The following is a 14,915-nucleotide window of genomic DNA, read 5'->3' as shown; positions in this document are numbered from 1 at the left end:
TGATCTCTGAGTAGAACAGTTGCATCTAACGCCAGCCTGAACACATTGGGCAGGATTTTCTGGCCCCACCGGCCACCGGGATCATCTGGTCTCACTGAAAGTCAATGGACATTTGGCTAGGCTGCTACATGTCCTATGGCTGTTCCTACCACAATGGGGCCGGAAAATCCTGGTCATTGAATTATCAAGGAAAGCTCCCTCGCCCTTAAAATTTAAGTTCCCCTTGAAATGGTGGCTACCTCTATTCCCTTTCTGGATTTATTAATACTCTGAATTGAATTTCCTTTGCTCAACTTTATGCTTAAACTCATTTGTATGCAAAACATAAAATCTTACGTGAACCAATGCAATTGGGCAGCTTTTCTGAACACAGGCAACTTGTAAAGGACAATAAATGCTGGCCTTGCCAGCAATATCCACTTTCCAGGAATGAATAAAAAAGAAGCGTAATTATTTTTTGCGCTAAAAATATTCCTGAATATATTTAAGAGTGGTCACCTGGTGCTATTTGATTGGTACAGTTGAAAATGGGTTTACCACTAAAAGTAAACAATTTTAATCAGAGTGATCAACTGCCTGTGAATAACCCAATTCTAAAAGCCTATAATGAACTATTACTAGTTTCATTACTGTTAGTAATCAGTTCCTTAATAAACTGAAAAAACTAAGCTTTTAAAGTGATCTCTATCAACACCCCTACATCTAAAAAAAACTCAATTTGCATTGGACACAATTTGCAATTGAAATCCCTTGAACTTTGAGTTAGTTTGGCCAATTTTGGGGGAATTGTACTGGAAATATCAGCGCAGCTCTACTCCAAGTATAGACTGCCTCACACACTACATTTGCCTGCATGCAGTGTCCGCCCACACACTGCATCCACCACACAAGTTATCCCACATCCAAGACATAATTGGAAAGTGTCCATTAGGCCAAAAAGTGCTGAAGTTAAAATAAATCATAATTAACTTAATTACATTTATTGTTCTTAAATATAACTAGAGTCAGGAAAACATCTGACAACCAACCAGCAAGTAACAAAAACCTATCAGTGTTCAAGCAGTGCACAGTGTTCAGTACCATTCGCAACCCCTCAGATATTGAATCAGTTCATGCCTGCCTGCAGCAAGACCTGAACAAAATTCAGGCTTGGGTTGGTATGTGGCAAGCAACATTCGTGCCACACAAGTGCCAGGCAATGACCATCTATAACAAAAGAATCAAATAATTTCCCTTTGACATTCAATCGCATTACCATCATTGAATCCCCCACTATCAACTCCCTGGGGGCTACCATTGAGCAGAAACTTGTTACAATCCCTGTAGAGACTATAACTTTTAAAAAGAGATATGCATTTCCCAGTGGCTGATGCAAAGGAATCAAATGAGAAGATTTCACATTTGAAAACTTTCACTGTAAAAACACACTAAAATCAACATAGAATAAATATCACTTCGAAGGCAACAAATACACTGAAATACAGAAAAGGTATCCCCTACTAACTTCTTAACATGACCAAAACCCCACGCTACTTTTATACATTACACCACACTCTCTGTAGAAATGTAGGCCGGGATTTTCCAGCCGTGCTGTAGCAGGAGCCACCGTGGGAGATGTTGTAACCAGGTAAAAATCCGTTGACTTTTGGCAGGACCAGATGATCTCGGTGGAAGGTGGGGCTGGAAAATCCCACCAGTGGTCTTCTTTTTTTAAGTACAAAGCCCCTCCTAGCTTTAACAGGATCTCTTCTCCCTGTTCCACCAGGATACATCTTACTGTTTCCTTTAAAACAAAGTCCCCTTCCCTCAATTTTCTGAGCATAATTGAATGGACCAGCAAGGTACCCTCTGGTGATTCCTTGGTTTTCAATTCCCCACAATCCTGGTTTCCTTGAACAGGGGTTTCATCCGCACCAGCACTCTGCTTGCTGGTTAACCCAAAAACAGTCCTTATCTTCTACCTGTTATAACAGCACCTACTTTCAGTCTTCTCCCTCAAACCCCTTGATCTGACTGACTAAGAATCTGTGAGGCAGGCAGCAGTAAGGCCAATTGCCTCCTCCTTTGGGCGGAATCATCCCACATTTGAACTAAGTGTGGTAGCAAGCATGAAAATGGACGTTTTACCCCTGGCCACAATGGTGAGTTTTCATGCCTATCACCCCCTTCCTGCCTCATTAAGTATGCAGCCACAGGAAACATGCCATCTCGCTGGTGGGTGGACTCCGATTTGCCTGCCATGTCATTACCTCGCCACTTTTTCACTCCAGGCACTATATTTAAACTGCAGCCATGCACACGAATCTCAATGCTTGCAGCCCAAGACTGCTCCGATGAAACCAGGAAGACTGCAGCCCCCCGATTCAGTGGCACATCCCTGGGACAGCTTCTGGACACAATGGAGGCCCACCTCGATGCCCTCTATCTCAACTCTGGCTTCAGGAAGCCCATCAGTCTCACCACTCGGCTTGCTGGAGGTGGCAGAGGTGGTCAGTGCCAATGCTGCGCTCAAGAGATCAGGTATCCACTGCAGAAAACAGATGAATGATCTCAGCCGTGCCGCCAAGGTAAGTTAACCATCTCATCACTCTAAACGCAGACACTCATAAGCCCATCACACATTCTCTGGCATCTCACTCACTGCCAGTTCAAGGGACATCACCACTCACTCTCTCACACACACCCTCACATCTCCATCTGGCCTCATCTCCTCTGGAGGCTGCCTCCTCAGCCCTCACCATCTGAGGCCACTTGAACAGATCAACATGTGCTCCCGAAAATACCCTGGGATATCCCCTTCCCCTGTACAGCTTTCGTCCTACAGCTTCTTCTCTTGCCTAAGGCCACTTCTCTCCCTTCCCCAAGCAAGCCCCAGACCTGCAGCCTTTGAAAAGCCACCCCCTGCCTTATATCTGGTCTGGTAGGTAGAGACCTACCCATGAGCCCGCTAAAAGTGATGTGGTGCTGCATGTGAAGCCTGATGCTGATGACCACGAGAGTTGCCTGAAGCAAGGTAGACAAACAAACCTCAAAGTGCCGAATGAAGTGCAGCTCACCAGGTGCATGTTGCTTATGTACAGTTGTGAAACACACGCCAACATGCCCGAATGACCAGGTGGATGATTGTGCCAAGCAGGGCTTATAATGAGATGCTAAAGTATTGAAACCTATGTGCAGCGGCAGGAACACAGCCCACCATTGATGGATGGAGTGGATGATCACAAACTAGTTTTACGAAGGCCTACAATCGATTTTTGGCCATCTTGCCATACTGTCTGCTCATGCTTGCCATGACACCCACCGCCAATGCAACTGGACGATTCCGCACTTTGATTCCAGGTGTTCAAATTTGCACCTGCTTTTGAATCAATTTCAATTTGAGTTTCTATCTCCACAATAAGCAGGTCACAAGTTTGTTTCAGGCAGACTCTGTATGAGGTCAAATGGACTTGTTTCCAGGCAGATCTTGCAGGAGGCCCCAACCCCCATCTACAAATGACTCTATTTTACCTTGACTTAAAGGAGACAGTTGTTACAGACAGAAGGGGCAGTTAATTTAAACAGCACTAATTTCTCCTCTCACCACCTGTCCATAAACAGAAAGGTATTTTGATTTGTTTCCCTCTTTATAAGCGGTGGCATATTTCCCAACAGCCCCAGTTTTGGTGGAATCCAATTTTCTATTAATAACCCCACTGCAAACTTGAGAAAGGATGAACTCAAAGGGTTAGTTTATTTGCACCCACTCAAAACACGAAAGAAGGTTCGCAGCATGCCCCTCTTATTCAGATAGTAAAGCGAGGGAACAGAGGAAAGAAAGATTTACAGTATAGACACCACAGAGAAAAGAAATATTGTTTCACGTGGGTTCCAGAGTCCAGAAGCAAAGTCCAATATTAGCAAACAAAGAAATGTAGAAAAATAGAAGCAGGAGTAGGTCTTTCGGCCCTTCAAGCCTGCTCTGCCATTCTGGCTGATCCTCTATCTCAACACCGTACTCCTGCTCTCTCCCTATACCCCTTGATGCCTTTAGAGTCCAGAAATCTATTTTCTTCTTAAATATATTCAGTGACTTGGCCTCCACAGCCTTCTGTGGTAGAGAATTTCACATGTTCACCACACTCTGCGTGAAGAGGTTTCTCCTCATCTCGGTCCTAAATGGCCTACCCTGAATCCTGAGACTGTGACCTTGTTCTCGGCCCCCCCAGCCATAGGAAAAATCATCCCTGTATCTAGTCTGTCCAGCCCTGTTAGAATTTTATACGTTTCAATGAGATCCCCTCTCATTCTTCCAAATTCCAGTGAATACAGGCCTAGTTGTTCCAATCTCTCCTCATACAACAATCCTGCCATCCAAGTACTCAGCCTGGTGAACTTTTGCTGCATTCCCTTTATGGCAAGTATATCCTTTCTTAGGTAAGGAGACCAAAACTGCACACAATACTCCAGGTGTGGTCTCACCAAGGCCCTGTATAGCTGCAGTAAGACATGCTTGCTCCTGTACTCAAGTCCTCTCACAATGAAGGCCAACATACCATTTGCCTTCTTAACTGCTTGCTGCACCTGCATGCTTGCTTTCAGTGATTGATGTACAAGGACACCCAGGTCCCTTTGTACATCAACATTTGCCAACCATCACCATTTAAATAACAATATGCCATTCTGTTTTTCCTACCAAAGTGGATAACTTCACACTTATCCATGTTACACTGTATTTGCCATGTATTTGACTACTCACTCAACTTTTCTAAATCGCCTTGAAGCCTCTCAACATCCTCCTCACCATTCATATTCCCACCTATTTTTGTGTCGCCAACAAACTTGAAAATATTACACTTGGTTCCCTCATCCAAATCATTGATATATTGTGAATAGCTGGGGCCCAAGCACTGATCCCTGTGGTACCTCACTAGTCACCATCTGCCATTCAGAAAAAGACCCATTTATTCCTACTGTCTGTTTCCTGTTGGCTAACCATTTCTCAGTCCATGCCAACATATTACCCCCAACCCCATGTGCTTTAGTTCTGCACACTAACCTCTTATGTGGGACTCTATCAAAAGCTTTCTGAACATCCAAATACACCGCATCCATGGTTCTCCTTTATCTATTCTGCTAGTTACACCCTCAAAAAAACTCCATTTATCAAACATGATTTCCCTTTCATAAATCCATGTTGACTTTGTCTAATCCCGTTGATGTTTTCTAAGTGTCCTGTTATCACATCCTATGTAATAAACTCTAGCATTTTCCCTACCACTGATGTTAGGCTAACAGGTCTGTAATTCCCTGCATTTACCCTCCCTCCTTTTTTAAATAGTGGGGTTATATTTGCCACCCTCCAATCTGCAGGGACTGTTCCAGAACTAGCCGAGACTATTCCTTCATGGAGGTCAGTGGCCCAATGCTATATAATTCACCTTTCTGGTGGTGTTGCCTTCACACAATGAGAAAGGCATGCAGAAATGAATCAGTTTTGTAGGTGATGGTACAGAACTTCCAACAGAAGTAGGGTAGTTGGGGCCAGGTGTTCAACCTAGGCTAGAGCTCCTTTGATGTGGCCTACTAGTCAAATGTTAAACAGCAAACTAAGCCCAGCAAGGCAATGTTACTTGTTCAACAAGCCAGAGGCCTAGGTTCTGTGACTTTCCCTTTCCACAATGTCTTCAACAAAGGATGTTTGTCCAATGTTTGGAAATTGGCTTTGTGTTCCAGGCTGATGTCTTAGCCATTATGAACGTTTGAGAGGCCATTGTCTTAGTAGATGTTCCATCTCCTCTGGCCAGCCTGGGTTATCAACTACAAAAGGCCTTCGATGTACTTCCCTTTCAAATTGGACTGTGTAATCCCCAGGTGATCATTAGTAGCTCCTAAGAGATAACAAGGTGTGAGATTTACAAAACTGCAAAGTGGCTTTTTTTGTTCTGGGGTCACAGACAGACACAGTTTCAGCAATTTAAGGGATCTTTGTTCAGTTTTAAAAATTTTAGAAATATCCATGAGGTTAACTATGTACATTTTATAAAAAAATATGCAATGTGAGGTTTTAGTCCCTCATGCAGTTTAAAATATAGCTGTCATATGAAATCTATAACAAACTGAACTAGACAAACCATAAAAATACTATGGCTACAAGAGCAGGACAGAGGCTGGGAATTCTGTGATGAGTAACTCACCTCCTGACTCCTCAAAGTCTGTCCACCATCTACAAGGCACAAGTCAGGAATGTGATTGAATACTCTCCACTTGCCTGGGTGAGTGCAGCTCCAACAACAATCAAGAAATTTGATGCCATCTAAGACAAAAATGTCTGCTTGATTTCACCCCATCCACCACCGTTAGCATTCAGTCCCTCTACCACAGATGCGGTGTCAGCAGTTTGTGCTATCTATAAGATGCACTGTAGCAACTTGCCAAGACTCCTTCAACAACACCTTCCAAACTCACAGCCTCTACTGGCTAGAAGAACAAGCAGTCTGTGTCCATATGCAGCAAGACCTGGATAATGTTCAGACTTAGACTGGTAAGTGATAAGTAACATTTGTATTCCAGGCAATGACCATTTCCAACAAAACAAAACCTAACCAATTCCCCTTGACATTCAATGGCATCACCATCGACGAATTTCCCCCACTATCAACATCCTGAGGGTTACCATTAACCAGAAACTGAACTGGACTATCTATGTAAACACTATGGCTGCAAGAGCAGATCAGAATTCTGCAGAGAATAACTCAACTCCTGACTCCCCAAAGCCTGGAATGGCGATATATTTCCATCTACAAGGCACAAGTCAGAGGTGTGATGAAATACTCTCCATTTTCCTGGATGAGTGCAGCTCCAACAACATTCAAGAAGCTAAACACCATCCAGGACAAAGCAGTCCGCTTAATTGGCACCCATCCACCACCTTCAACATTCACTCTCTCCATCACTGATGCACAGTGGCAGTAGTGTGTACCATCTACAAGATGCACTGCAGCAACTCACTAAGGCTCCTTCGACAGCATCTTTAAAATCTGCAACCACTACTACCTAGATGGGCAACAGCAGCAGATACATGGGAACACCACCAACTGCAAGTTCCCCTCCAAACCACATACTGTCAGTTGGAACTGTTTTGTCATTCTTTCACTGTTGCTGGGTCAAAATCCTGGAACTCTCTTCCTAACAGCACTGTGGGTGTACCTACACCACATGGACTGCAGCTGTTCAAGAAGGTGGTTCACACCGCCTGCTCAAAGGCAATTAGAAGTTGGCAATAAATGTTGGCCTTGCTAGTGGCACTCACATCCCAAGAACAAATAAACAAAAAAAAAGCTACAACAAAACCAACCACTCAAATTGCTCAAAATATTTTTCCAGCTTTAGGAACTATGATGAATTTTGAGCCATTAATAACATGTCATTTATTGAGCACATATAAAATCTTAAATAAATGATTTAACTACCCATAGAATCATAGTTTATAATTGTTACCGCACAAAATGAGGCCATTCAGCTTGTCGTATCAGAGCCAGCTCTCTGCAAGAGTAACTTGGTTGGTCCCATTCCCCTGCCTTTTCCCTGTAGCCCTGCAAATAGTTTCTCTTCAGGTGCTTATCCAATTACCTTTTTAAAACCATGATTGAATTTGCCTCAACCAGGCTGTGCATTCCAGATCTTAACAGCTCTCTGCATTAAAAAATAACCCACATGTCACTTTTGGTTCTTTTGTCAATCACCTTATATCTGTGTCCTTTGGTTTTTGACTCCTCCATCGGTTTCACTCTATTGACTTTGTCTAGTGGATTGTGAAAATCTCTATCAAATCCCCTCTCAACCTTCTCTTCCCTTGAGATGATAGCTCCAGCTTTTCCATTATTTTTATTTATTCATTCATGGGATGTGGGTGTCGCTGGCTAGGGCAGCATTTATTGCCCATCCTTAATTGCCCTTGAGAAGATGGTGGTGAGCTGCCTTCTTGAACTGCTGCAGTTCATCTGATGTAGGTACACCCACAGTACTGTTAGCAAGGGAGTGCCAGGATTTTGACCCAACGACAGTGAAGGAATGGCGATATATTTCCAAGTCAGGATGGTGAGTGGTTTGGAGGGGGACTACCAGATGGTGGTGTTCCCATGAATCTGCTGTCCTTGTCCTTCTAGGTGGTAGTGGTCGTGGGTTTGGAAGGTGCAGTCTAAGGAAGCTAGGTGAGTTCTTGCAGTGCATCTATTCTCATAACTGAACTCCCTCATTCCTGGAACCATTCTGATAAATTATTACTGCACCCTCTCTAAAGCCTTCTGGTCAAAATAATTTTAGAATTATCTACAAAGGCTATTCTCTACACAGGCCTGACTTTTCTCTGGGGCCTAATATCTATTTCCAGACCCTGTAGTGTTTACCTGGCTTTTCCTGCAGATAGTTCCTGTCCTCAGAGCATACTTGACCTTAGTTTACAACCTGTGCTGGCAGCCTTTAAAAATTATTAGGCATTTTTATGTCTAGAAAAACCTTAAATAAAGTCAGGAATTTATTTCATTAAAATCACAGCACATAAAGGGCTCCCTCTCATCCATATTCCATAAATCTTCCCAGTACCAAGAGCTTTCAGGGCATATTTCACTTAAGGAATGTCACAGAGTATTGACTAGTACACAAAGAAGTGGATAAATGCATCACCTGATATGCCACTGAACTATAGAAACCAAAAAGATGTCTGGTTCAATTCCTTGAACTGAGTTAGTAGGCCGCAGTTGAGGCAGTAATAGGGGCACTATATCTGATACCTGTGTGCTCTCAGGCTAGGGAAGGGGGAGAAAAAAAGTCACCTAGGGCTCCTGCTCCTGCCTGCACGGTCACTGCAGCAGAATGTGTGCCTGGTGTGTGTACAGTGAGAATTGGATCAAGGTGGTTGCAATGTACATTGCAAAAGCTCCGGTTTGATATATTGTTTTGACTCCCCCATTAGAATGGCCATTTCAGTGAAGGACTGGGGTTGGATGGGGGTGGTGGTGCTGCTGGCACCTATGGAATCATTGACCAGCATGAATCAGTACCTTAAGGAGAGGAACTGAGAAAAAGTGAGCAATTTTAGTGGGGGTAGGGGTGGAAAAGGAATGTAAGCTGGGACAGGTCTCGTCAGCCTGTAGTGTTTCTCATTATTTATTTATATTAAAAAATCATTATAGTGTTTTGTTTCTCAGCATACTTTCTTTACTTTATATAATATTCTGTTGGAACTTAGCTAGAATATCGCATTCCTGTCTGGCTATAATAGAGAACAGGTTTCTTGTATTGACATTATTCTAAATGGGGGGAATTAACATTGTATTTGTAAATCATTTTTAATATTACAGACCTGGCCTCCAATATTAAGTGGCAGCCTTGCATTTATTGGTGCAAGATAACTGTTCTCACATTACTCATTTCAAAATTAGCTTTATCGTACATAAATCTCTGCTCCCTCTGAAAAGAGATATCTTGAAAAATGTCCTCTGTCATCCCAGTTCATTGATTTGGATCTTTTTTATTCTGTTCAGTAAACTAGCAAAGCATCTTCAGAAAGGGATGGAGAAAATTTAGCAATAACGTAAAACATAAAAAACCTAGCAAATATGTGAAAAGAAATGCACGGATCAAAAAAAGGTAGCATACAAGCTCAGCAGGTAATAGGAAAGGCAAATGGAATGTTGGCCTTTATTTCAAAGGGAATAGAGTATAAAAATAGGGAATCCTTGCTAAAACTACACAAAGCACTAGTTAGACCACAACTAGAATACTGTGAACAAATTTGGTCGCCTTATCTAAGGAAAGATATACTGGCATTGCAGGCAGTCCACAGAAGGGTCACTTGGTTGATCCCGGGTATGGAGGGGTTTTCTTATGAGGAGAGGTTGAGTAGGTTGGGCCTGTCCTCACTGGAGTTTAGAAGAATGAGAGGTGACCTTATTGAAACATATAAGACCATTAGGGGGCTTGACAGGGTAGGTGCTGAGAGGTTGTTTCCCCTTGTGGGAGAGTCTAGCATTAGAGGGCATAATCTCAGAATAAGGGGTCACTCATTTAAGAAAGAGATGAGGAGGAATTTCTTCTGTCAGCAGGCAGTGAATCTGTGGAATGCTTTACCGCAGAGGGGTGAGAGGCTGGGATAGACAGATTTTTAATCAGTAAGGGAATCAAGGGTTATGGGAAAAGGCAGAAAAGTGGAGTTGAGAATTATCAGATCAGCCATGATCTCATTGAATGGTGGAGCAGACTTGGTGGGCCAAATGGCCTACTTCTACTCCTAGATCTTATGGTCTTATGCTCTGAAATATGTATATCAACTTTCATGACATCAGATATTCCAAATAGATTCACAGCCAAGTGAAAAAATGTCACTATTGTAATATCGGAAACATGGAAGCCAAAGTTTCACAAATAGCAGGACAATAATAACCAGATGATGCTATAATGATTTTGGTTGAGAGATAAATATTTGACAGTACATGAGGGAGAACTTCTTTGCTTTTTTTCATTCATCCACCTGAAAGATCAGATGGGGCCTCGGTTTAACATTATCCAAAAGACAGCATCTCTGAATGACTCACTGCTCTGCATTATAGGCGCAAGTCACTGGAGTGGGGCTTAAAACCATAACCTCTGGACTCACAGCTGAGAGTTTTACTACTGAGCCATAACTGACACCTAGGACTAGCAAGATCCAAAAATGAAGCAGGTTCCTCAATGATGCCCAAACAATACACATTATCCCCTACCTTCACTAGAATTCCTGGCCTCAGCCCTCCCTATTTCTGTTACCCCCTTCAGCCTTACAATCATCTAAGATCTCAGCATTCCTCCAATTCTGCCTTCTTGCTCTTGCCCAATTTTAATTTCTCCACTTGTTTTGGACCATCAGCAGATTTTTAAGACCACTTACTCCACCTTCTACCATCATTAGGATTTCTGAGAAGCAAATAAAGCCTTTCCTGAGCATCTATTTTCATGCTTTTTCTATGGGCATCCAAGGGTGCAAGAAGTGGTTGGTTGTTTATGTCCTCATTTGATAACAAACTGCTAAGGAGCAAGCTATTATCTTGTGTTCTGCTGGTGTGGTGAATTTACAGAAAGGAAGCTTAGAAGCTGTGATTTTCTTCTTTTCTTCAATGTTAAACACATCAATCATACACAAGGATTGGTGAATCAATAATATGGGTCCTTTACTTGAAGATAAGATTATACACAGATAACGTTTACTAGGAGGCTAAGTACTGTACATCTAATCTCTACCCTGCTCCTTGCAGACTGAATATAAGTCATGGGACTAATACATCACATCCTGTCAAGGTGTGTAATGATTGATAGTAGCTTTTCCCTTTAAGGTACATGCACATCATATCACAACACCCGCCTTTTTTTCTAACTAGAGGTTTACCCTTAAAAAAATCAAACTATTCACATGACAGCAAAACAAAATAACATTAGCCAGAATTTTGAGTTTGATGGGCAGGCACATTCAGCAGGCCCAAGAGTGGATGGGAAATGGCCCGCCACCCACAATCAGCCCCTGACTGCAATTTCACACTAGCAGGCCAATTAACAGCCAGACAGCATGAAGTGCATGCTGATATGATCAGTGCTGTCTGGGTCAGGGACAGGAGGAGGGGAGTGCTCGCAGAAAGCTCCCTGAAGGCAGAGAGCTGCCTCAGGGAGCTGAAGGCTGTAAAAGTATCAAATAAAGATTTTTAAATCTGGTGAAAAATGTCCACGCAACAAAAGTGGTCATCTGAGCTTAGCCATTATAAGCATTCTTTGCATAGATTTTTATTTGTTCATTTAATGACAGAAACCACATTCCATCCTTGAATGAAGTTTCCTGAAAATGCAAAGGCCACCTGGCCGATTCACTCGCCCGCCAACTGTAATGTTGGGTGGGCAGCAAAAAATCCCAGTTAATTGCGCCATTAATGGGTTTAATAACCTTCTTATACAAAAACAGAAACAGAAATACCTGGAAAAACTCAGCAGGTCTGGCAGCATCAGCGGAGGAGAACACAGTTGATGTTTCGAGTCCTCATGACCCTTCAACAGAACTGAAGGGTCATGAGGACTCAAAACGTCAACAGTGCTCTCCTCTGCCAATGCTGCCAGACCTGTTGAGCTTTTCCAGGTATTTCTGTTTCTGTTTTTGTTTTGGATTTCCAGCATCTGCAGTTTTTTGCTTTTATTAATAACCCTCTTAATTGTCGGTGGGTGCGCTTCTGAGTTTAGTGTGTGCCCGCCAACTGAAATATCGCACGAGTGCGTAATGGTATCAGGACACTCACCTGACATCATCACGCATTATTTTCCGCTTGAGCAAAAATTTCTGCCCACTGAATCAGTTTACAAGTGTTAGAAACGAGAGAGTTTTAAGCAAGTTATGTTTACACTTGTGGATACTAGGAATGAGTTTTAGCTTTAAGCTTAAGTACAATTTGCATTTCGGTGTTGGTGTGAGAAGAAAGGGGGATCTTGAATTTTAGTTTCACTTTAAAAGATGGCTGCATTACAATGAGGTTTCACGACTCTTGCAAGGGAGTTAAAACAAACACAGGGTAAAAAAAACTGTGCTGTTGCCTAGCAACAGGAGGCCCACACAGAAATGGGGAAAACAGAACAACAGTTTTTTAGTTCAGTTGAAACCAGGAGCCAGATGAGGCTGGACACAGCAGAGGGAACTGCAGAGAGCAGATTTCCCATAAGAACAGGCGAATGTCTCAGAAACCAGGGAACAGGCCCTGTAGAAAAAAAGAACGTCCCAAGAAGACCTTCTAGTCAAATGAAGAACAGAAATCTGGAACAAGATACTGTTCAATGGAAGTGAAAGTCAGGTGCAGAGAGAAAGCTCCATGTTTAAAGGGATTAAGCTGCAGGACACAGATTAAAGCAAAATAGGATTGTGAGAAGCCAGAAGATCCAAGGAGACAGCCAAAGGTCAGTAACTCTTTACCACGGGCATGTGAAGCAGTGGTGTTCTGTTGGCATGGCTGAGTATCCGAGAGTGAGTGTATAGGAGTCAAAGCTTGAATGCATGTGGCGATCCAGGGGAGAGGAACAACAGAAGGAGAATTCGAAACACTGGAGATGGACCCTTATGGAGGGTGTCTGAGAGAAAGCATCGTTTGGGAGAAGATTCCAAAGCAGGTTCTTCGAGGGTGAAGATTGGAAACCCTCGTGTGAAAGATGGATTTCAGTGAGACAGATTGGCTCATCGTGTGACATGCATCTGGGGTGAGTTGAGAAGTCCATAGGGGTGGGATCTGTCACTTGGTTGCAGGATGTGGTGTGCCTGCTCACAGGTCACCTATTGGTTTACATGGACTATGTACTTGCTGTGAACATTAGAGTATAAGATAACTTTTGTAACTCGTGTTATCCTTACAAATCTGTATACATCTTTAAATGTATAGTTGTGAGTAAAGGAGTATTGTAATATAGTTTGTCTTTTCTTGTTTAATAAATGTCTTTTTTTTGTTAAAAGTACATCAGCTGACTCCTGTGACTCTGTTCAGCAGCCACCCTCCCTGTTTCTAATCAAAAAGTAAAAGTTAGGATCTGTCAAGCTGGGTTCCACCTTGGGATCTGGTTTGTCCAGTAGTAACTGGGATCATAACAAGTCTCTGAAACATATTGACAGTTTGTTTGTCCATCCAGACATAGTTATAATGATATTTGGTGGAGGCTGCTATGTGTTTTCAGAATACTGGTTAGGGTTGTTTTGTTTGTGTTGCTTCTTAGACTGTGTTCTCGTTGCAATAAGGTTATTTGCTGTTTCTGGTTGTGGTATTGTTCTGATTTGGCATCAGTTTCATTGCACTCTTATTTAATGTTTGTACTTGATCGTACAACCTTGGTTCTGGGCATGTGCTGATGATTTCTACTAGGTTACAGGTGCCATCAGTTGAGTGTTGTGCTCAAACTTTCTGTCTGATATTCAGGTTGGGTAGTTCATTACATGCATGCAGGGCATCTTTCATTTTCCCTGGTTGTCAAGTAACGCATCAGTACTCTTGGACTATTGACAAGTGATGACTGAGGAGGTTTGTCTGCACATGTCTGTTGAATAATAATTTTGTGTTGGTTCCGTGGTATGAAGTTTGCAAGTTTGGAATGGGTATACGTGTTCAGTTCAAACAATGTTGTGTAGCCAATAAAAACAGAAAATGCTAGATAAACTCAGCAGGTCAGGCAGCATCTGTGGAGAGAGAAACAGAGTTAACGTTTCAAGTCCATATGACCCTTCTTCAGTGTGAAATGTTAACTCTGTTTCTCTCTCCACTGATTCTGCCAGACCTGTTGGGTTTTTCCAGCATTTTCTGTTCTTGTTCCAGGTTTCCAGTTTCCACAGTATTTTGTCTTTATTTTAGTGTTGTTTAGCCTGTTGGCTGATGATCTGTGTTTCAGAGTTAGGCAATCTTCTCCCAGTGTAAGCACAGGGGTTTCTGATGGAGATCCTTGTAGTCTGTGATCCTAGTCATGGTCTTGATGATACCATGCATGATGATCAAGGACAGGTCTTGCATGCCAGTAGGCCTGGACCTGTGGTGTCCACAATATAGAACACCTGGGGTGACTAGGGTGAATTTTTGTAGTGACACTTGAATGCAATGGATCCCAGGGATGGAATCTCTGAGCCATTGCATGCGGTGAGTTCTGCAGTTGTTTGTTGAATCATTGTTTGCCATTTCTGTGAATACATGCATTTGCAAACTGGATACACCGATAACCAATTTTGCATATAGATAACGCTGACCCTTCAAATGTGGTTGTAAAACCTGGACAGTGGCAAAGGCTTCTGTTCGTACCGCTGTGCTAATGCATTCTTTGACATTTACTGTTTTGAATGTTGACTCACTTTGTATATCAATGGCTGGTCATCCTCATCACTGGACCGTGTAGCTTGGCCA

Source organism: Carcharodon carcharias, chromosome 2, assembly GCF_017639515.1.
Source record: "Carcharodon carcharias isolate sCarCar2 chromosome 2, sCarCar2.pri, whole genome shotgun sequence".
In the NCBI taxonomy this organism is placed as follows: Eukaryota; Metazoa; Chordata; class Chondrichthyes; order Lamniformes; family Lamnidae; genus Carcharodon; species Carcharodon carcharias.
The sequence above is the reverse complement of the archived record's forward strand: the minus strand, read 5'-3'. Positions refer to the sequence as shown.